At 41.8% G+C, this 24,856-nt stretch overlaps 1 protein-coding gene and 1 pseudogene across 5 annotated transcripts in view; both read right to left on the reverse strand.

The window, feature by feature from the left end:
- The window catches only part of DIP2B (disco interacting protein 2 homolog B), a 230,844-nt gene that overhangs the window by 157,735 nt on the left and 48,253 nt on the right, over positions 1 to 24,856 (reverse strand). The window lies entirely within an intron of this gene.
- The window catches only part of LOC132659434 (small ribosomal subunit protein uS5-like), a 72,290-nt pseudogene continuing 48,253 nt past the window's right edge, over positions 820 to 24,856 (reverse strand).

Below are 24,856 nucleotides of genomic sequence, written 5' to 3' on the forward strand. Positions count from 1 at the left end.
AGACCTATGGAGGGCCTGAGAACCTCTCCAGCCCTGGAGCCTGAAAGACTCCTTCAAAAGGAAAGCACTTGACTCACAGTTAATGTCTCCCTCTGGACTCAGGTCGGTGTGATGCGACCAGTTTCTGAACGCGCACACAGCAAGCCAACAAGGCCAGCAGGTTTATGGCCCTTCCCTGCTGCTTGTGTTCCTGAAGGCCAAGGTGAGGCTGTGAACCGGTCTTCTCTTTTGGGCCCAGAGCCAGTCCTAGCATTGTTCTAGTGCAGAGGCCGCCAGTCCAAATGGTATTCTACCCAGATCAGCATATCTATAGCGTCTATCTCAGTAAAAGTAAAGGCAAGTAGAAGAAATCTGAGAAAAGAGAAAGAAACAAGTCAAGCCACAAACCACTGTAAATCAGCAGTTCCCCAAAACGTGATCAATTGATTTCTGGGGGTCCCGCAAGAACTTACAAAGGTCCACAAAGTGTAAAATACTTTAATAAAGATATAAAAAGATTTTTTGCCATTTTTACTGTGTGAAAGGCTATTTTATATTTGAACCTTTTGCTCTTCATCCATAACAGTGGATCTCAAAATTCATAAAGTATTTGCTCTCATAGCATAAAAGCATTGGTGAATAAAATGGCTGGAGTCTTAGCACAAATCAAGGCAGTGGTGACTTAGGCCACGCATGTACAGTGGAAGTTACTGGTTTTATTACATCTTGATCCCTGAGTCCACATCTTTCTAATATTCTGTGTTGTCTCAAGGAAAAGCACTTACACAGTTCTGAGCTGAACTGGCTGTCTTTTTTCTTTTCTAAACTGGCTTCATTCACTTTATTTTTCTCATATAAAACTATGTGATGGCTACAGCTGGAGCCTGGGTCCTTTGCACGGAAACGCTGGAGTGGGTCTGTACAAGAAGGTCAGTGAATTCCTGATACGGAGGCTCAGACAAAGACTCAGTGAACACTGACTCTTTCCAGAGATCAGGGGTGAGATAACTGTAGGTCTTGGAAATGGCATTAAAAGCGGCCTTGGCAAAGCTGCCCCAGATGGCAGTGATGGCAGGATGGAGCAGTGGTCAATTCAGCCATCACCAGTAGCTTCTTGGGCACAGGGACTGAGATGATGCCAGTGTCCCTGGAGACCAGGATGAGGCACACCAGCACAGAGATACAGTGGCGAGTCACCTTGCAAGGGACAGCATGAGGCTTGCGGACCTTGCTCCCCCAGTAACCTCACTGAACAGGGACGACAAAGAGTCTGGCCAGAAGTAATGCCCAACAGATGGCGGTGGCTACCTCCTGAGAGCACTTAACACCCATACACCATTCCTACTTTAACATCATTTCTACTTGAACTGATGGACAAGCTATGGTTTTCAGACTTGAGTATCTGGCAGACATTCTCTTAAAAATTAACCAAGTGAGCTTGGTACCAGCAGCACTGATAACAATCATAAACTTCAGTGAACTGGAGGTAACTTCAAAGCAAAAATCAAAATTTTGGAATACTTGAGCTTGACAGCTTTCCAATACTTAGCATTTTTTCTTATCAGACTGAATGTGAGATTAACAAATACAACTTTTGCTAATGTATAATGAAATGTGCCATAATTTGAAAGATGTACCTAACATACTAATTCAATATTTTCCAAATGACCAATGAATTGATCTTTAAAAAAAAAATTATACACTAGTAATAATTCATTCAAAGTATAAGACAGAAAGGTCCTTCCTCCATGGATCAAGTGGTAAAGAATCTGCCTGCAATGCAGGAGACAGGTTCAATCCCTGGGTCTGGGAAGATCTCCTGGAGAAGAAAATGGATAAAATTTGTTAAGATCAGTAATCCAGTATAGTCAAAGCTATGGTTTTTCCAGTAGTCATGTATGAGTGTGAGAAATGGACCATAAAGAAGGCTGAACGCCAAAGAATTGATGCTTTCGAACTGTGTCATTGAAGAAGATTCTTGGGAGTCCCTTGGACTACAAGGAGATCAAACCAGTCAATCCTAAAAGAAAGCAACCCCGAATATTCATTGCAAGGACTGATGGTGAAGCTCCAACATTTTGGCCACCTGATGTAAAGAGCTGACTCACTGGAAAAGACCCTGATGCTGGGAAGGACTGAAAGCAGGAAGAGAAGGGGACGACAGAGGACAAGATGGTTGGATGGCATCACCAACTCACGGACACGGTTTGATCAAATTCTGGGAGATGGTGAAGGACAGGGAAGCCTGGCATGCTGCAGTCCATGGAGCTGCAGAGTTGGGCATGACTGAGCGACGGAACAACCACCAACTCAAACTGATTAATTAAATCTTCATGAATGTTTTTTTTATGTTAGGAACTAAGAACTAAAGTTCTAAAGAACTAAGTTCCTTAAAGCACTCACTGCATGTATTAATTCATTACAGTCCTCTGAGATGCCACACACAGCTAGGTAAAGAAAATATAGAAACAAACTGGAAACGAAACCTGAATTCCAGGTGTACATGGTGGAACAGGGGTGACTGAATGTGAAATGGGTTCTCAAAACACAATCTAGACTGTGCAATAACAGAAGTATAAACCAGGTGGAATAGGGGCATACCTGCAGGAGACAGGTGGGCTTAATGGAAAAGGTGACCACTGAGCAGAGTCCTATGGGCTGAAGAGGTTGTAGGAAGAAAATAAAAGAGAAAAAGGCAAAATACACTGCAGGATTTTAAACAAGAAAGGACATCACTAGGGTTTTGTGTTTTATAAAGAAATCTGACAACACTTAGTGAGGGGCCAAGAGAGAAATAGGGCAAGTGAGATGGGGAGGAGCAAGGGCCAGTGGGGATAGAGAGAAAAAAGCAACAGTGATGTTTTGGAGGGAGAACTGGTAAGATTTGTTGACCCAGGACAGCAGTCAGATAGTAAATACACAGGCTGTGCAGACAACAGAGGGCCTCCATAACAAACACACATACGTGCTTGTTTTAAACAACTCAGAAATGTAAAAATCCATTCGTGGCCCACAGGCCTCCAGTTAGATGCTGACCTCTGACCTGGGAGATAAGCAACAAAGGAGAGGAAGAGCCTGCGGAGGTGACACCCATGTTTCTGGCTTAACCTAGCAGACAGGCGGAGGTGCCACTCACAAGAACTGTGGATACAAACGGAACGCTCAAGGGTTTCTGAGCGGTGGTAGTTGAGAGGGTGGAGGAAGAGTCAGTCAGTTTCAGATGGCCCAGGTGGAACTGTTAAACAGAGTGCCAGACATATAAATATGGAGCTCAGAACAGAGGTCTGGGTAGAGAGAAAGATTTGGAAATCATCAATATACTAAACAGCTAAAACCGTGTAAATGGCTGGCAGCCAAGGTTAAGAGTGTCAAGTGAAAAGAAAGTTGGCCACAATCATGGGAAACACTAGGGGCTGGGGAGGAGACAAAAGGAGTCTGTGAAGAAAACTCAGAGAAGAGACAGAACAGCAGGTATATTTTAAAATGCTAAAGGACAGCAGCAAACTAAGTTGTGGACCTCCACTTAATGCCCAGGAAAGATGCCAAACCATAGATGTTTCAGAAAGCAGCGAGGGCTGCCTAAGGGCGCACAATTCCCATGATTCTGGCAAACAATCGTCTGCTGTAATTTCCAAGAGGCCACTTGTTATAAGGTCTCTTCCCCAAAACAGAAGCTTGCTCCTAGCCTAGCTATGCTACCACTTCCTACCTGGGACCAACCCATTCTTCATGGAAACCACACAAGGGAAGGAGCCAAATGCTTTTGAGGAGCGTTAACTCCTCATTGCTAAAGTCTGGCTTCCTGAATGTAGCCCCACCAGTTGTAACATCCCTGGCAATTCTTTGTCACTTACATGCTTCTATCCTGGGAAGGGAAGTAACTGATCTGACTGGCAGATGTAGGGAAAATAAATGGCCCAGTTGTGCCTCTCTTCCTCTTGAGAGTGAACTAGAGGAGATACGCTGGCTGGAAGCTCTACTACATGTGCCTTCTCTAATCCAGCAGGACTGTGACCAGGGGGCAGGTCTGCCTAATTCTGGAACTTAACAACCCAATTTGGCTCTAATACTAAACTGCTTCCTTTACCTTGCCTTCATCAATAATAAAGGTGATATTATAATCCCTATTTGCTAATCCTTTAGTTTCTATTCAATCTATTCAAAACTTGGGTGGAAGAGGAAGGTGCTATTTATTGCTCTCCCCTCCCTTCTAGATCCTAACATAAAGTTTAAGTAACTTTAGATAAATGCAATCTAATTAATCTAATTTAATGTAATCCTAGTAAAATAAGGGCTTTCCAGGTGGCAAAGTAATAAAGAATCTGCTTGCAATGCAGGAGACCCGGGTTTGATCCCTGGGTCAGGAAAATCCCCTGGAGAAGAGAATGGCAACCCACTCTAGTATCCTTGCCTGGAGAATCTGATGGACAGAGAAGCCTGGTGGGCTATGTCCAGGGGATTGCAAAGAGTCTGACAGACTAAGCGATTAACACATGCACAGTAAAATAATTTAAGACTTTTAAATGGTTATGTTATTCTCCTTCCTTTTAGATGGAAGCTTCTTTACCATTTTGATGGTGTGTTGCACTTCTCATTTGTTGTAATATGAAACAGGTGAGACACTACCACCATTAAAACATAATTATAGTTGAAATTAATCCCAAACATTCCATCCACTTTCAGACTTTGGAACAAATTTCCAAGAACTTTTAATATCATCAAACACAGTCAAGGAAATCAAAGCATAATTCTATTCTTAAGAAAAACACATCGCCAAATACTCTCCAAGTACTTACATATAATTCATAAATATTTATCCCAGATCATTTAAAAAAAACCTGAAAAGATAAATTACTTGAATAAATGGATCAAGTGATTTCATGCAAAATAACCTCACACTATTATATACCACACTGTGCCGATTTTAGTCTGAGGACAGGAAAATACACACTCTGTAGAAAAAGGAAATGTAAACCAAATGGGCTAACCATTTTTAAAGACTGCTTCCTATCTGGGTTCCGCCTGTTCATGAGACCTGATCACAAAAATACAACAGCCCTAAGGCAATACCTCAAGTGATTGGTGTCACAATGGGTTTCATCAGTCACTGCAGACACTGTCCAGCAATCTAGGTCCATTTCTTACTGTTTCCAATATCCACTCCACATTCAGGATAAGGTTACAGACTGTGTTAGAAGAACCATACTGAATGAGTCAGGGTCAACACCACGTGGTAGGTGGCTACACACCGGGGCAGGCCAGGAAGAAATGGACCTGCAATGGGATGGCAGGTCGAACAGTTAGAGCAGGGTGCCACTCAATCCGTAAACTGCCTGACTGGTACTCAGTCTTGTCTCTTTACAGCCTGAAGCACCCCGCACAGAGCTTTACATAGTAAAGGGAAGTGGCTATACTGGGAGATTTTACATCTTCTGGATTATGTGCTGACTGCCTGGAACAGACTTAGGGGGAAGCCTAAACGGACACTTAACCATTTAGTTCTGCCCAAATGAAAGCACTGAATGCCCTGCGTGGCTTATTTATTGGAGCTCACACATTGAATGGTACACGTCTAATCGGTTGTTGGGTGCCAAGAGTGTTCTTTGTTTAAGAGCACTCTCTAGCCAAGATGCTGACACTGGGCATATTCTCAAACTCTCAACTGTCTCCTAGAGCTGCTCAGATCTGATTTAATACTGTCAATGAAGACTCACAGCACGAGAGGGGCTGGCTCAAGATGCTCCATGAAAAGCAGCCACTCATGGAAATGTTAATTTGTGGAAGGAGGCACCAAATATTTTCTGTTATTTTAAATCCTGGCAGCAGGAAGGAGAACCAGCCCAACATTTTAAGCAAACTAATTTGATACCCTTTTCAGCTTACAGAATCGATAAATTACAGCTCTACTTTTCATTATCTGGGAAATGGCAAAAATGGAGAAGAGAAGAAAGGAGACTCAGTGCAGTAAATTGGAAGATCCTTTAAAACAGAGCCTATGTTTTGTTCATTTTCTTTTCCATCAGAGTGTCTAGCAGCAGTGCTTTGACCACGGCACTCAGTGAGTGTTTGCTGAATCAAATTGTTGTGAAAGCATTCTCCGCTCACCACAGATCCAGCATGTCATGAGTTTAGCGACCCTTAACTCTCTCCTAGCAAATGTTTTCAGTTCCGCTTACAGCAAACATTTTTTTCCAAGAAATGTATCTTAACTTCACAACACAGAAATGAAAAACCTAAAATCTCCTTTGTAACGGTGCATTTCTTTTTTAAAGGAGCCATATACTATAAATGAGAGACATTTTGTGTTAAAAAGGAGAGGGCAACCTAAGCAAAGCAGTATATGTGTAACTGTGCTGTAAGGAACTCTAAAGAGCAAACATCTGTAACGCTGCCATACAGCTGCATCCATAAATGCCTTTTCCTAAAGGACTAGTTAAACTAAAGGTTAAACTAGAAACGCAGGTGCATCTTTTAAATAAACTCCCAGTCCTAGTTGTATGTTTAAGTTATTTATGAATAATTAAAAGGCTTAGGTTCCAAGGGTCACAGAGAATTGAACTCCCATCTACTCACAGCCAAAGTCGTTCAAGGGGCTGCCAACAATAATGTATCCTCTGTGAGGCTTTTCCTGGCAAGCCCATTCCCCCACCCCTCCCCTGTGTTGCCATGGCATTTTCTTTTCATACCTCTATTATCGTTTACCTCAGCATACAATCAACCTTTAACTTCCTTTTCATTACAAATCAGTTCCTGATTAGACTGTGAGCCCTTTGTGGACAGGAACTGGGTCAGAGTCACTTTGCTATCCCCAGAATCTACTAAATAGTAAAGCAGTTAGTTAATAAAACTTCTGTTGAAAGAATGAAATCAAAACTTCTGAGACTATTGTTTTACATATTTAAGGCTGCTCACTGAAAGGAAGTTCTCAAGTAACCCAAGGTACTGAAAAAACTGTTTAAGCCTCATATATCCACATATTGTCTGCCTTTATCTTTATGCATTTATACAGTCAGCAATTGTCTCATGCAGAACAATGTTTGAACTCAGTAGGTGCTCAAATATTAACTGATCCAAGGAATACATGTTGAACCCTCTATGAACATAGTAGGTGCTCAAATATTTACTGATCCAAGGAATACATGTTGAACACTATATATGTATATATATGTGTGTTTGTGTGTGTGTGTGTGTATATATATATATATATATATATAGAGAGAGAGAGAGAGAGAGAGAGAGAGAGAGAGAGAAAGAGAGAGAGAGAGGGAAGAGGGGAGAGAGAGACACAGAGAGAATACATACACCATATACTACAGAATTCCCTAGATCTGTTTTTTAAGATATGAACATGTTAAGTAAACATATACAGAAAAACTATAGAACTTTCTCATTTTTAAGCAAGACCTGGAAAATCTTAAGAGTTGATTTTCAGAAATGATAAAAGGATCATGACACAGCAAAAAACTGGTCTGACTACAGAATCTCTCTCATAAAGTAACTGGATAACTTCATTCATAGAGGTGACAAGTTTCTACAACCAAACTGGAAAAGATTTCTCACTTTAACAGCCAGCAGCAGATGTCAACACAGAAGCTGAGCTGTTACTCCTTTTTGGAAGCCAGTAGATTGTTAAACTTATTAGTTTCATAATAAATATAAAAACATGTAAAAATACAATCTTTTAAAAACCAGTATTCATCTGATATTAATATAACTTTTAATACAATAATTACAAAAACAAGCATAAAGGCAAAATCTCTAAAGATATCAATATTTACCTGATATGTATATAATATTCAAAATAATTATAGTTCATTTGAACGTGGAGTAGGGAATTTCCTGACGATCTAGTGGTTAGGACTCAGCCCTTTTACTGATTGAACCTGGCCCGAGGTTCAATCCCTGGTTGGGGAACTAAGATTCTGTAATGAAACTATAAAGGTGGAATATAGTTTTATAAGAGAGAACTAAACCTCACCCCGTAAAAGGTAATCCTGAGGAGTCAAAAAAACAGGTTCTGACATTCGACAGTGAGGCTACACAATCTTTAATCACCACCTGTATAAGAGGTAAAGAGCCTTATTTTTCCCTTAGAGTTTTGCCTCTAACCCACTGGGAATGGCGGTGATGAAACAGCAGGCCAAGAGAAGGGGTCCAACAGTTCAGATGGTGGAGTTCACAAGCACATCCTCTTCCACCGTCAAGTGTCTGGTAGGCTGCAAAGGCAACCAACCACATAACATGGCCTTGGTTTTCAGAAACAAAACGTCATTTAACAAGTTCCAATAAAACAAAATCTCCTAAAAAGTCCCGGCCGTCATGGCACCTGGAAGCAAACACTGTGAAGCAAGGGCATCATACGTTGCTGAAACTGGGGCCCAAAACACTGGGTACCAGACCCTCCTCAGTCCCCAGAGGAGGTTAAAAAAATACTAGAAGCTTGTAAGGCCCCCATGACTTGGATGTCTCTGAGAACAGTGGCATGTCCATATGCCAAGTTGTAAAGGCTACCTCCTTGGAGCCTGGAGCTTTCCCAAACGTATTTGCTAATGGTACACTGTTGGAGGGGGACCCCGACCCCTCAGTGGTCGACTGGGACCCCCAAGAATGCGAGGCGGCAGCATATGAGTTGAGGAAGAAACCTCTGTCCCAGGCATTCCCTGTTAATACCTACTGTACCAAAAAGTCCAACAATGGCCAGTGTGAATGAGGAACAAAGACGCCTAACTACACCACAACAGAAATGCAAGGCTTTTTAGAAACAGTCACCCAAAGGGAGAGGGAGAAGGGTGCTAATGGTTCATAGGGGTCTCTGAAACTGTTTTCAAGCTTTGTTTATATAGGAAGAGGCCCCTCCAGGCTCACAGAGACAGAAGGAAGAAGCTCAGCCTCCCGTACAAGATGAGCAACAGGCTCTCTGTATTGGCAGCTGCAGAAATCAGGGTCCCTGATAAGTCATCTCGGGACAGCCAAATACAAGTTAAGAGCCTTGGTTCAGGAGCGGCGGGCTCTTCAGGAGACCTCGGTCCCAGTCCAAAGGATGAAACTGTCACCTCTTGCAAGGCTCCAGCCCTGACTGCAGACTCTGGGATCCCACACCCAGATCTCTTAAAGAGATACAGCTGGCAAGGCCTCTGCCCTAGGGACCCCTGCAGTCCCCTGAGCTCGTCCCTCCACTGAGGGACAATCACCTGTTCACTCCTCTAATTATCCATGGGGACACTCTCATTGACACGGGAGCCCAGGTTACACTCTTCCCAGGAACCCCTCCAAACGTAAGTGAGGGGCACCCTGTCAACAAGGCGTAACAAGTAGGATGAATGTGAAAGTTGCTCAGTCGTGTCCCACTCTTTGAGATCCATGAACTATACAGTCCATGGAATTCTCTAGGCCAGAATACTAGGATGGGTAGCCTTTCCATTCTCCAGGGGATCCTCCCAACCCAGGGATCGAACCCAGGTATCCCACATTGCAGGCAGATTTTTTACCAGCTGAGCCACAAGGGAAGCCCAAGAATACTAGAGTGGGTAGCCTATCCCTTCTCCAGTGGATCTTCCTTACCCTGGAATCAAACCAGGGTCTCCTGCACTGCAGGCGGATTCTTTATCAACTGAGCTATCAGGGAAGCCCCAACAAGTAGAATAGCAGATGCCAAAAAAAAAAAAAAAAAAAAAGCCCAAGATTTATAAATCTTATAAACACAAGATTTATTCTTATGTTGCAGAGAGTGGTAATTTCCTTATAGGTGACATGGTTGGTAACTCTCCTTACTATCTTGCTAATGAACATATCCCTTGGATAAGCTACAGTAAGAAAAGAACACTTCCAAACTCTGGAAGAGAGAAAAACACTAATCACATTCACTAAAAACTAAACTATCTTCACTGCCAAACTGTTTCCTTGACGAATAAATAAGGAAAAATGCTTCTGCGATAGTGGTAATCTTCACTAACATATATAATTCAAAATTTATTCCAGATCCATTAAAAGCATAATTATAATACAGATCTAACACTCCTTTCTTCTTCTATTTAATGGAGTATGACTACTTTCAGTAAAAAAAAATATACATTTATTATAAATGTACAGTGATATTATGGGCTGAATTTTGTCCCCTTAAAATTCAAGTATCGAAGCCCTAACACCCAGTACCTCTGAATGGGACTGTAATGAGAGACAGAACCTTTAAAGAGGTAAGTTAAAATGAGGGCCTTAGGATGGGCCCTAATCCAACTGAACTGGTTTCTTATTAAAAGAGGAAGCGTGAACACAGAGAGACACGAGGGATGAGCACACAGAGACTGTGAGGACACAGTGAGCAGGCACCGTGTGTAAGCCAAGGGGAGACCTCAGAAGAAACCAACCCTGCTGACATCCTGACCTTGGACTTCCAGCCTCCAGAACTGTGAGAAAATAAATTTCTATTGTTTAAGCCACCCAGTCTGTGTTAGTCTTTGTTACAGCAGCCCTAGCGAATTAATACGCAAAGCAAAAAGGAGTTCTCCTGACTTTCCAGGTGGCTCAGTGGTAAAGAACCCACCTGCCAATGCAGGAGACACTGGTCCTGGAAGACCCCACGTGCCTCAGCGCCACTAACCCTGCGCCCCACAGCTACTGAGCCTGTGCTCTGGAGCCTGGGAGCCACTGCTGAGTCCACGTGCCCTGGGGCCTCTGCTCTGCAACAAGGGAAGCCACCACAACGAGAAGCCCACACAGCACAACTAAGAGCATCCCCTGCTCACTGCAACTAGAGGAAAGCCTCGCAGCAAGAAAGACCCAGTACAGCCATAAGTAAGAAAGACACTCTCCACGCGATCAAGAAATAGTGCGGCAGAGACAGCTAGCTGCCCACCAGAGATTTACGTTTCCCTTCACAAGTGGTGCCAGAAAGCAGCTGACAAACGCAGACTATATCTTCTGCCTCCCCACCCTACCCATCACCCCTACATCTAGGTTGGACCTCACCAAACCAACATGCCCACTCTGGGCTGAGGTTAAGAAGTGAGTATGCTCTTGTCATCCTCTTTTTTGTCACCCCTTCCCTTTCCCAGTCTCCTGGCTGGTTTTCAACCCCCAGAACCCCCAGAAGCTGTGTATGAACCATGGATGAGTCTTCATCAACCTGGGTCTCCCATGATCTCACTAAGCGGTTTCCCCCATTCCCTGTCCAACAACAGTCCATTTTGGACCATGTTATGCATCTGAGAGGGCTTCCCAGGTGGTGCTACAGGTAAAGAACTCACCTGCCAACGCGAGAGACTAGGAGACTAGGGTTCAATCCCTCGGTCAGGAAGATCCCCTGAGGAGGGCATGTATCCTTGCCTGGAGAATCCCACGGACAGAGGAGCGTAGCAAGCTATACTCCATAGGGTCATAAAGAATCGGATACAACTGAAGCGACTTAGCAAGCATGAATGCAGCTGAGATTTTGGATTTGTCTGTTAAAGCAGCAAGCATTCACCTTAATACAGATGATATTTAAACTTGAAGTTTCATTTTCTTTCTTCAGATTTCAGAACTGAGAGTTAAATATAGGTCAAATTCATGAGAAACTGCTGTTTATGTAAGTCAAAGATGATCAAGTAATGTTAATTTCATATGCTTCAACCTAATATGTTTGGTCTACAAAAAAGTGGATGAGGCATGACTGTTCCCCCAGACTGTTCCCCTTTCACAAATCCATGCCCTTAACTAGTTTCTCTATTATTTGATAATTTTTTTTTTTGCCCTGATTTTATCAAATTACACCCTACCAAAGATGTCAAGATGGAGTAAACCCACTACAGACTCTCTCTCCCACTGTGTGCTGTGCTCAGTGATCCAGCTGTCTGACTGTATACGACCCCATGGACTGTACCCCACCAGGCTCCTCTGTTCTGGGCAAGAATACTGGGGCGGGCTGCCATTTCCCACTCCAAGGGATCTTCCATATCTAGGAATCTCTTGCCTCTCCTGCAACTGGCAGGCAGATTCTTTACCACTGCACCATCTCTCTCCCACTGATTAAAGCTAAAAACTCTGAACTGAGTAGGCTTCCCTGATAGCTCAGTTGGTAAAGAATCTGCCCACATGGGATACCCTGGTTCTATTCCTGGGTTGGAAAGATTCCCTGGAGAAGGGAAAGGCTACCTACTCCAGTATTTTGGCCTGGAGAATTCCATGGAATGTATATCCATGGGGTTGCAAAGAGTCAGACACAACTGATCAACTCTCACTAAACTAACTGAACTGAGTACAAAAAGAAAACTACCCGAGGAAGGAGAAAAGTGAATAACAATCAAACAGGTAAGGGAAGTAAAAACTTGAAAAATTACAGTACCAGTGAGTTTCCCTGCCCTTTTTTATTTTTAAAACTCTACTGCCCAGCTTTGATCCAATTCACAAAATAGCACAGCAGACACGCAAACTAAAAATGCCGAGAGAAACTTCCTCATTCTGGCCACAGGACTGGGGAAAAGAGAGAGCCAAAGCAAGGCAAAAAGCACAAGGTAAATTTTTTCTTTTTTTTTTTCCTTTCTCCACAGAATTTCGTGGGAAAGGGGCTCCTGGAAGCCCAAGAATGTGGGGATACACCAAACAAGAAAAAACTGGAAAGAGAGGACCCTCAGTTCTACATATAAACAAATATAAGTCTTAGGCTGAGTGCTTCTCCCCTGTGCCCTCCCCTACAGTGTTTGTCTGCTCTCCAAGTTTGCATGTGCAGAACAAATCCAAAGGCGGACAGCAAAGGCGTTGAGCCTGAACTACAACATAAGAAGCTGCCTGAGTCCAATGACCAAGGGTGGTGTAGTTTCAAAACGCACAGCAAATGCTGAGAGCTCAAATGACAACGGAACCCCCACTCTTCACAGAAGGTGGAACCAAACTTAAGATCTGAACCTAACCAAACCAACTGTCAGCTAAAACAAAAGATTTCAACAGCACCCGAAGTTTCACAAAATAATACTCAATATGTTCCTGACACAATTCAAAACTACTCAACAAACAAAGAGCCAAGAAAACATAACCGATTCTTTGGGGGAGAAACAAGAGATGCGAAAACCAAAATTAAACACATATTACAATTATCAAAGAACTTTAAAGCAGTTATTATAACTATGCTCCATGAGGTAAAGGTAAACACTCTTGAAAAGCAGATGTTCCCAAAAGAAAAGCAAAAACAATGAAGAGAAACACCAAATGGATGATGATGACAGCTCTGTAGTTTGATTGTCGGGCAGTTACATGATACAACACATGATAAAACTGCATAAAACCATACTCACACGTGGGCTTCCCTTGTGGCTCAGCTGGTAAAGAATCTGCCTGCAATGCGGGAGACCTGGATCGATCCCTGGGTTGGGATGATCCCCTGCAGAAGGGAAAGGCTACCCACTCCAGTATTCTGGCCTGGAGAATTCCATGGACTGGACTGGACAGTCCATGGGGTCACAAAGAGTCAGACACAACTGAGCAAGTTTCACCTTCATACTCACACACAGGAATGTGCACATATACACACAACTGCGTATGTAACTGGAAAAGTCTGACTAAGCTCTATGGATTGTACCAATGTCAATTTTCATTAATAATGTACGACAGTTACACAAGATGTTAACACTGAGACAGCCTGGGGAAAGTTCAAGGTACTTTCTTGCACATTTCTTTGAAACTTCCTGTAAATACATAACTATTTCAAAATAAAAGTGTTTTTTCAGAGAACCAAACGGAAATTTTACAACAGAAAAGTATGTCAAATAAAAAGATCACAGGATGAGCTGGAGAGCAGAACTAAGATAATGAGGGAAAACTCAATAACCATAAAGACAGATGAATATTATGATCCAATACGACGACCAGAAAGAGACTGAGAAAACGTAACATAGCCTCAGAGAACTATAAAACACTATCATCCATGTCACTGGAATCACAGAAGAAAAGAAGAAACTGGCTCATGTAGAAAACATAACTGAAGAAATAATATCTGCAAACTTCCCAAGTCTGGTGAAAGATACAAATTTACAGATTGAAGAAAGTCAAGCAGAATAAATTTAAAGAAAATCACATCCAAGCACCTCATAATCATACTGCCAGAAAAAAAAAATTAAAAGAATATCCAGGAAAAAAAAGTCATATTACATACCAGGGAACAGTAATTTAAATGAATGCAGACTTTTCATCAGAAATCATGGAAGCCAAGAGACTGTGGAACAATAATTTTAAAGTGCGAAGAGAAAAGCCTAGAGGAGGAAATGGGAACCCACTCCAGTATTCTTGCCTGGAGAATCCCATGGACAGAGGAGCCTGACAGTCTACAGACCATGGAGTTGTAAAGAATCAGACACGATTGAGCACACACACAAGAGAAAAGCAGTGTCAACCCAAAATTCTAAACTCAGTGAAGATATCCTTCAGGAATGAAGGTGAAACAAAGATGAAGAAAGGCTAAAAGAATTTGTCAGCTGCAATGGGAACTTTCTGTACTATCTCCACAATCTTTCTGTAAACCTAAACTTGTCCTAAAATAAAAATTTTTATTCTTAAAAAAAAAGAGAGGACTTCCCGGGTGGTCCAGGGGCTAGGACTGTCCGTTCCCAAGGTAGAGGGCCCAGATTCAAGCCTTGGCCAGGGAACTAGATCCCGAATGCCGCAACTAAAGATCTCATAAGCTGCAACAAAGACCCAGTGCAGCCAAATAAACAAGTTTTAAAAAACAACAGCAACAAAAAATTTTTAGTGATAAAATGAATAAATTTCTAGAAAAGTATAAAATGCCAATGTTGGCACAAGAAAAACTGTGAACTTAAATAGACTATGCATTAAGAGGGCCAGAAAGTGATAAGTCAACTGTGAAAAAAAATCCTTACTTTTCCATTCAAACTTGTAAATGTTTACCACATCTGAAGGGTAAAAATAGATGAAATTTAATTGAGCCTATGGGTCGGAAAGATCCCCAGAGAGGGAAATGGCAACCCACTCCAGTATTCTTGCCTAGTGAATCCCATGGACAGAGGATCCTGGTGGGCTGCAACCCATGGGGTCAGAAAGAGTCAAGACACGACTGAGCAACTAACATGCAAAACTGGGACTACACTGAGTTTATATAATTAATTTGAGAAAGAAGTTACATCTTTTTAATTTATAAACACTATGAGTTTTTAAGATAGCACAAAGCAGAGTGAAAAAACAAACAGAAAACACACAATAAAGGTTGGTACTAATGTGAGAAAAAACAAATATACCTAATAAAACAAAGACTGTTAGAAAGAGAGTCATGAAAATATAGAAACATGATGCATAAGAGGTATGACTAACTTGGTACCACAAAGTAGTTCATGGGGTTGGAAAAACAGCCTCACTACAAGTAGAAACGATTACTATTCTAAGCCATAGATAATGATGGACTCAGATTAAAGATTTAATGTAAAAAACTAAATTCTAAAGTATATAATTTAAAATGTAGACTACCTTTATTATATTTAACAAGACCCAGAAACCATAAGGTAAAAAAATTATACAACAATGTTAGCTTCTGCTCAACAAAAGGCACCATTGACAAAATTAACACACTATGACACTAATATTCTAAACTAGATAAAAGATGTCTACAAATCAACCAGGAAAAGATATGAACTCTAATTAAAGAAATGAGTGAAAGATATGAACAGGTAATTCACTGAAGAGACATTTAAAATGGCCCCAACGGAATACAAACATATGTTGCAACTCATTAGTAACTGGAGAATGCAAATTAAAACACCATTAAGACACCACTTTACCCATATCAGATAGGCAAAAATTAGAAAAGCAGATAAAGCCAAGTGCTGGCAGGAAGATGGATAGGATCCGCTGGGCACACAAAGAGCCCAAATCTGGTCGTGTTTATCAAATTACATGCAACAATTCACTCTAAGCACATGTCCAGAAAATTCTCCCACAGGACCACAAGAGAACAAGAACACGGCTACACATCCCACTGTCTGTGGCAGTGGGGAGCTGAAGGTAATGTGGGTGCCCATTACTGAGGGAACAAGTCATTTACAGACAGTAGATGGCAGTTATACACAAAGAACTAGATGTATACACAGAAATATCATCCTCAAACAGTCCCTAAATGAGGACCAGGGGAGGTTGGAGGGATAAGACCACAGCACACCATTTAGGTAAATTTAACAATACACAACCAAAAAAATCCCACTATGTATTTATAAAAATACATCAAATATATTAGAACAGTGAACTAAGGGAGACTGAGAGCAGAAATGAGAAGTGGAGGTAAAAGAAAATTAATTCCAATTAATTTTAAAAGCTAAGAGAGAAGACCTGCACAAACCAGTGTTGATGGTGCATCATGAATTGAGATGTATGATTAACTCAACTCCCTCCACCTAAAGACTGAAAAATAAATTTGCCACATGTCATGCCAATGCTTCAAGGCTAAGGATCAAAGAAAGCACACAGAATAAGAGCCTAAAAAAAAAGGAAAGAAAACGAAGTTGAAGAAATTATACCTTAACAAGACTTAAGCATATGTTGAAATCAAACAACCAGCAGCTCCCAAACAAATGAAATGAATGAAAACTGGTGCACTGGTCTTCTGGTTCCATGAGTAAATAAAGCAGTGCTTTATAACCTTAACATTTAACAATTATTCTACAGTTAAATTTTATTAAAGTATGATAGGTTTCTTTGTGGCAGCTAAGTCAACTGAGATACTAATTGTAGTTAAAATTGATCTGGCTGTTCATCTCTGGGGTCTCAGTGATAAAATCCCCCTGCCAGTGAAGGAACTGCAGGTTCGATCCCTGGGTGGGAAAGATCCCTTGCAGTAGAAAATGGCAACCTATTCTAGCATCCTTGCCTGGAAAATCCCATGGACAGAGGAGCCTGATGGGCCACAGTCCATGGGGTCGCAAAGAGTCGGACACAATCTAGCAAGTAAACAACCACCACCAACATGACTAAGTATTTATTTGGCTTACATTTCATATTTACTACAATCAGTCTGTCCCTACTCCACTGCCAGTCACCCAATGGCCATTAAGTCATACTAATGAATTATATTTAGATAACAAATTAATCTGACCATAAAATAATACGAGGACATTTTTAAAGAAAAATTAACTTCATAAATTTTAACATAAATAGCACTGCTAAAAGGAACAGGAAAGTTATGCTTTTAAGCATCTGCTCCAACCCTATATACAGAAGAGAGCTAAATGCTAACTTCCTTCCTGTCCTTATCACCGTACACTCCCTTACTATGCAGCCGTGAGATTAAGATACTTGCTCTTTGGAAGGAAAGCTATAACAAATCGAGTGTATTTAAAACCAGAGACATCAAGTTTGCTGACAAAGGTCTTTAGAGTCAAAGCAATGTTTTTCCATTAGTCATGTACAGATGTCAGAGTTGGATCATAAAGGCAGCTAAGCACCAAAGAACTGATGCTTTCTAACTGTAGTGCTGGAGAAGACTCCTGAGAATTCCCTGGACCGCAGGGAGGTCAAATTAGTCAGTCCTAAAGGATATCAACCGTGAATACTCATCAAAGGATTGACGCTGAAGCTGAAGCTCCAATACTTTGGCCACCTGATGCAAAGAGCTAACTCACTGGAAAAGACCCTAATGCTGGGAGAGACAGAAGGCAAAAGGAGAAGAGGGTTGCAGAAGATGAGATGGTGAGATAGCATCACTGACTCAGTGGACATGAATGTGAGCATATTAGGAAGATAGTGGAGGACAGAGGAGCCTGGAGTGCTTCAGTCCATGGAGTTGCAAAGTGTCGGACACAACTTAGCAACTGAACAACAACAATGAGGCGCTCTAGTTTTTGCATTCTCGAATCACATATAACCACTATTTAAGACTGGATCCAAAATCTAGATGAACAGCTCAAGACAGTTCCCCCTCCTCCACCACCCTTTTTTTATTCAAAAGCTTGTATCCAGCAGTCAAAGTCACTTGAGATAATCTAAAACAATTCACATGTCACTTTGGAAAGTGACTCCAAGTATCTGAATTATGTCACTATATTATTTATTCCCTTTAATTCAATCAAAAGGACTTAGTAGCCCTCACAATATAGAGATGAAAAACATGGCAAATTACTAGTAGATTAAGAATCCCTCAAAGGGAAACACACCAATATTACAAAAGAGCCTGAACAGTATTATGTTCAGTTCAGTTCAGTTGCTCAGTCGTGTCCAACTCTTTGCGACCCCATGAATTGCAGCACGCCAGGCCTCCTTGTCCATCACCAACTCCCAGAGTTCACTCAAACTCATGTCCATCGAGTCGGTGATGCCATCCAGCCATCTCATCCTCGGTCGTCCCCTTCTTCTCCTGCCCACAATCCCTCCCAGCATCAGAGTCTTTTCTAATGAGTCGACTCTTCGCATGAAGTGGCCAAAGTATTAGAGTTTCAGCTTTAGCATCAGTCCTCCCAAAGAATACCCAGGACTGATCTCCTTTAGAATGGACTGGTTGGATCTCCCTGCAGTCCAAGGGACTCTCAAGAATCTTCTCCAACACCACCGTTCAAAAGCATCAATTCTTCAGTGCTCAGCTTTCTTCACAGTCCAACTCTCACATCCATACATGACCACAGGAAAACCATAGCCTTGACTAGACGGACCTTTGTTGGCAAAGTCATGTCTCTGCTTTTCAATATGCTATCTAGGTTGGTCATAACTTTCCTTCCAAGGAGTAAGCGTCTTTTAATCTCATGGCTGCAGTCACCATCTGCAGTGATTTTGGAGCCCCCCAAAATAAAGTCTGACACTGTTTCCACTGTTTCCCCATCTATTTCCCATGAAGTGATGGGACCAGATGCCATGATCTTCGTTTCCTGAATGTTGAGCTTTAAGCCAACTTTTTCACTCTCCAACAATCTTGATTCCAGCTTGTGCTTCTTCCAGCCCAGAGTTTCTCATGATGTGCTCTGCATAGAAGTTAAATAAGCAGGGTGACAATATATAGCCTTGACGTACTCCTTTTCCTATCTGGAACCAGTCTGTTGTCCCATGTCTAGTTCTAACTGTTGCTTCCTAACCTGCATATAGGTTTCTCAAGAGGTAGGTCAGGTGGTCTGGTATTCCCATCTCTTTCAGAATTTTCCACAGTTTATTGTGATCCACATAGTCAAAGGCTTTGGCATAGTCAATAAAGCAGAAACAGATGTTTTTCTGGAACTCTCTTGCTTTTTTCCATGATCCAGAGGATGCTGGCAATTTGATCTCTGGTTCCTCTGTTACAATCAATTAATTTCCTCAATTATATGATAAAAACAAATATATATACACAAAACTATTTTACAGACAACTTCTCAGGAATATTACTTCTGTAAGCCAAAGGTACATAAGATGGCAGACCATCTTAGATGCAATGTGTCCATGGGTATGCTAATTTAACTTATCTTACTCTGAAGAGCTCCACAGAAGCTACTAGTAGCTCTCTTTAAAACAACAACAAAAACAGATATATAGCTCTCTTTAAACAAATATATTTTTAACTATGAGAACGTCACAACTGGAGATGAGTGGGATAAAGACCTGCATGTGGAAGCATGAGAAAATATCCACAGAAGAGTCTTAGGCCTTTTAACGTTATCTGCAAATTTAATGACAAACTGTAGAATACATAATATAAAAACACACTCATCAGTTTTCTTTAAGAAACTGGAACTGTCTCCGATTCAAAATGACGGCCGCAAGCATAGTTCATGAAGGACAACAAAAATAAAATCTCAAGTATTCACCAGTACTAATTGCTTTGGCTGAATAGAGGCAGGAAAAGGATCTTGAGTGTCTAATTTTCAAAACAATCTATACTGAGTCTCAGTGGTAAAGAATTTGCCTGCCAGCAGGAGACACGGGTTTGATCCCTGAGTCGGGTAAATCCCCTGGAGAAGGAAATGGCATCCCACTCCAGTATTCTTGCCTGGGAAATCCCATGAACAGAGGAGTCTGGTGGGCTATCGTCCATGGAATCACGTAAGAGTCGGACATGACTTTAACAACAACAAAATAGCTGACTTAAATCATGTTCATTTCAGGTATACAGGAACATGATTCAGTTTTATACATTTTTTTCAAATTGTTTTCCATTACCGGTTATTACAAGATATTGACTATAGTTCCCTGTGCTATACAGTTCCTTACTGCTTTATGTATATTAGTTTGTACCTATTAATCCCATACTCCTAATTTACCCCTCCCCCCACTTCTCCTTTGGTTAACTGTAAGTTTATTTTCTATGTCTGTGAGTCTGTTTTGCAGAGATTCATTCATATTATTTTTTATATTCCACATATAAAGTGATATCATATAATATTTGTCTTTCTCTGACTTACTTCACTTACTATGATATTCTCTCGGTTCATCCATGTTCCTACAAATGGTAGAAAGACCACTTTAGACTGCAAATTCTCCTAGGGGAAGGGACAAGACTTTTTCTTTTAACTTTTTACCCAGTCTTACACTTTACACAACAGCAGCTAGATTGAATGTGGTGCGCTGCATCTCACCCCTTCTACAAGGGCAAAGAATACACCTTGGGTTTCTTTGTACATCACTCTTAGCTCCATGGCCAAAACGTGTAAGGTGACTGGCAAGAGCTATGCATTAATAAAACAGTATTTTTAAAGTATCAACTGCTGACTAATCCAACTGTTAGGACAAAACTAGTATACCCAGGAAGTATTTACTCTTCAACTTCTTATAGTTCCTTACATCCTCTTCTCTTCTGTGCATATTAACTTCTAAATTACAGGAGAGGAAAGAAAAGGAAAAATGAAATGTTATCCAAAAACCTAAATGATTCACTCAGTGGGAGACCAGTTAATAAGAAGTTTGTCCTTTTCCAGGGTAGGGTTAGGGGTCATCTAATTATCTGTGTCGCACATTTGGAACTAAATCAACGTTGGTACATGATACTGGCTATGGAGAGAAATTATACATGAGCAGAAAGTGCCTTCACAGTGTGCTCCCTTTGCCCTCAACTGTGCCTGACGTCTCCCATCCTAAAGACCCTCTATTTCACCCTCTTTAGGAAATAAATCTATAGTCATCTGCTAGGATGAAGAATTCTCTTGGCTGCAGGGACGGAGAGGATCTGTGAGTATCAACTTTTCTTAGGCAAACTTTCAGTGACTCTTCCTGTTTGTAACCTACTTTTACTCCCATCACCAGAGGAAACTGATCAAGCCCACCCAAGCTTTTTGGGTTCTCACAGTGGAGATCGCCCAGTTTCCCCACTGCCACGCAGGATTCAGCCTTCCCAGGGCTGCTCAGTCAGCTGTCACTTACCCACCTGCTTTCCACATTTCAGAATTTTGCTCCTGTTGTCTCTTCTGCAGTTCTGTTTTATCCTGAGTTACTGCTAAATTTTTTTTCCCTTTACTGTCATTAATTGAAGTGTGATAAAAAAACAGAGGTTGTTAGGCATACTAATTTAGCCATTTCTGACTGGAAGCTCTTCAAACTGTTCTTGAGATACTCCTCATTGGTGGAAAACAAGTTCAGAAATACAGCGCTGCCAACTGAGTGACTTCAAGCAAACGACTCCACCTTTCAGAACCTCAATTTCCACATCTATTAAAAATGTCAGAACAGAGAACTTCTAAGGTTCCTTTCAATCCTAGGAGTGTATAATTCTCAATTACACCCTTGGCAGAAGCACAGAAGCTTTATAAATCACCTTGCTGTCCTTAGCCAGTGCTGCCGTGTTAGAACCATTTAATTTTTTCTACTATTTGTGTTGTCTCTAAGGGTAAAGGAGATTAATAAAACAATGCAATCTCCAGGAGTTTTTGAACTAGATTGAGTTAATTCATTTCATGAAACCCTATACATCTTGAAATCTGTGACAATTTATATTGGGTTGTGTTGATGCTCACTCTTTACTATCTATAACACTACAATTTGTGTACTTAGTTTTTCTTCTTAAAAAAAAAAAAAAGTTGAACAAATCAGTGTGCCAATTATACGGCAGAGAGGCAAAAGCAAGTTCAACCTTAGGAAAAAGCAACAGGAACGCCAGACTCCATTTACTAAGACTCACAAAGTTTACGTAACTATATTCTTCCAGGGCTAAGCAGACAGTGCATAATAATGGTAGTACGTTTTTGTTAGCTTTTGCCCTCCGTGGGTTCCAGCAGAGCCCTCAGGGCCAATCTCCCCTAGAGCGGCCCGGGAGCCACAGTTCAGCAGGAGATAGCCACCATCGCGCACTCCTCGTAGTGTCCGCTGCCTAGGGAGGCCCTGCCACTGCTGTGAGAACATCAGCGTCCCTGCCAAGAATGGTATGACCGATGCTTCACGTCTGCCAAGCTACGAGCACAGGGCAGCAATGGCTTCCACCCAAAAGCAGAGAGGTCACCAAACCACAGCATGTCCCCCAGGGATCTACTAAGTCTCACTGGTACCCACATACACCCCTTGGGAAAGCAGCTCCCGCACCTCTACCTGGACTGCGTGCAGGAGGCCAGACGGGGACAAAAATTACATTTCAGAGCTTCCCAGACAGTTTTGCTCAATCCATCTCATTTGTCTCTCAAAGTACCATGAAGTCCCAAATCTCACCCATAAAGGATGAGATTACTGTTCCCATTTTATAAATAAGGAACCAAGACTTAGCAATTCAGGAAGTCTCACAATATATATTATCATTTGGGACAATAAGTTCAGCCTTCCTACTGTAATGTTAGTTCTATTATTCATAATGTTTATTCTATGTAAGTCTGCCTAAACCCTCAAGGAGGAAGACATATCAAAAGACGAGTAGTCAGTATAAAGATGAAAGTCAGAGACGTGAAGCAGAATAAAAGGCACCAAGAATGAGAGAGAAGCAAAGTCCGGACATGCACTAAATCAACAAAGATTTAATTTCTAAAGATGTGTGTGTGGTCACAGTGTGTGAACACTGTGTTGTTCAGAATAATTTCTTAAACAGTTAATAAAATGCAGCTAGAACCAGGCTTTGATTGGTGTTCTGCATACTGGGGAGAGGGCTTCCGAGGTAGCTCAGGGGTAAAGAATCCGCCCACAATGCAGGAGATGCAGGTTCGACCACGGGGTGGGAAGATCCCCTGGAGGAGGAAATGGCAGTCCACTCCAGTATTCTTGCCCGGAGAATCCCATGGACAGAGGAGCCTGGCGGGCTACAGTCCATGGGGACACAGAGAGTTGGCCATGACTGAAGCAACTTGGCATGCACGCACGCATACTGCTTAGAAGGGAACCTGCCAAGAAGCAAAGGGAGAGAAGGGTTACTCTGCTTAGCTGGAGGCACCTAGAAAAGGAGGAGATCAAGAGGTGCCAAAGAAGCGTAGGGTGAAAGGAAACAACAAAAGATAAAAGGTCAAATAAGCTGGAAAAAATAAATATTAAGGATGACAGAGGGACTTCTCTGGTTGTCCAGTGGTTAAGACTTCACCTTCCAAGGCATGGGGTTTGATCCCTGGTGAGGGAACTAAGATCCCATGTGCTGGCAGCCAAAAAGCATAAAACAGAAGCAATACTGTAACAAATTCAATGAAGACTTAAAAAATGGCCTACATCAAAAGAAGGCTTAAACAAAAGAAAGGATGACTGGCAATGGAACAAGTGAGGGTAAAGCTACAAGTCACAGGTGACAAGCAGAAAAAAAGACCAGCCGGAGAAAAAAAGCTGCAATAAAGGACAGTTCAGGGGACTTCCAGTCAGAGACAGCAGAATGGGGGTGCCTGGCCCCTGCAAACCTCACTACGTGACAGTGACAGGGAAAAAATTAAACTCTAACCCACAAGGGAAAAAAATACTGAAGATACAGCAGCAACAAAATTTTTACATTGGGAAAGCAGGTGGATAAATGATGGGTGACTGAGCAGACCCGAGCAAGCTGCGTCCTAAGCGGCAACGGGGAAGCAGGGAAACTTACACTGCGGAAGTCTGAAAGGCTCAGGGATGGGCTGGATCAGCTCCCTCTGGAAATGGGGGAAAAGGTAGGTTTCAAACAGGAAGATTTGTTGAAGGTTTGTTTAAAGCAAAGTTAGACTCACAGACCTCTCCTTTCCTCCACGAAACCAAGAGAATGCCCTTTCTTCACCCTAGCAAAAGACCGTGTGTTAGTCACTCAGTCATGTCCAACTCTTTGCAACCCCACGGGATGTAGCCCACCAGGCTCCTCTGTCCGTGGGATTTTCCAGGCAAGAATACTGGAGTGGGGTGCCATTTCGCTCTCCAGGGGATCCTCCTGACCCAGGGACTACAGATTTATTATCTAGAAGGCAAAACAGAGCATCTTTAGAATAAGGGACACCAGCACAGCTGAGGGGGCAGGCCTCAAACTGAAAAACAAGACGCATGTAGAGATGCCCTTCAGAGACGCACTCAGCCAAAGTTAAGGAGTAAAACTCAAAAAGGTGAAGACGTGGAACCCAGAAAACAGAGTCTGTAACACAAAAACAGAGGAAATCCCTAGGGAGCTAGAGAAAGGCGATCCTTGCAGAATGGGAGAGAATACTTACGAATCTCCTTTTGCCACTGCATGGATGGACCTTGCAGGCCTTATGCTAAGTGAGTTAAGTCAGAAAGAAACCCAAATACTGCATGGTATCACCTATAGGTGGAATTCTAAAAAGTCAAACTCACAGAAAACAGACAGCAGAAAAGTGGTTGCCAGAGGCTGTGAGGTGGAAGAAATAGGGGAGATGGTTAAGATGACACAAACTTCCAGCTCTAAGACGTATAAGGTCTGAGGATCTAACGTAAAACCTGGTGACTACAACTCATAACACTGTACTATATAACTGAAATGAGCTAAAAGAGAACTTAAATGTTTTCACCAGAAAAATTAATTAATGAAATGCATACATGCACATGTAAAGTGATAATTACATTCAAATTAACCAGAGGGGCA

The sequence above is a fragment of the Ovis aries genome, chromosome 3, assembly GCF_016772045.2.
Source record: "Ovis aries strain OAR_USU_Benz2616 breed Rambouillet chromosome 3, ARS-UI_Ramb_v3.0, whole genome shotgun sequence".
NCBI classification, from domain to species: Eukaryota; Metazoa; Chordata; class Mammalia; order Artiodactyla; family Bovidae; genus Ovis; species Ovis aries.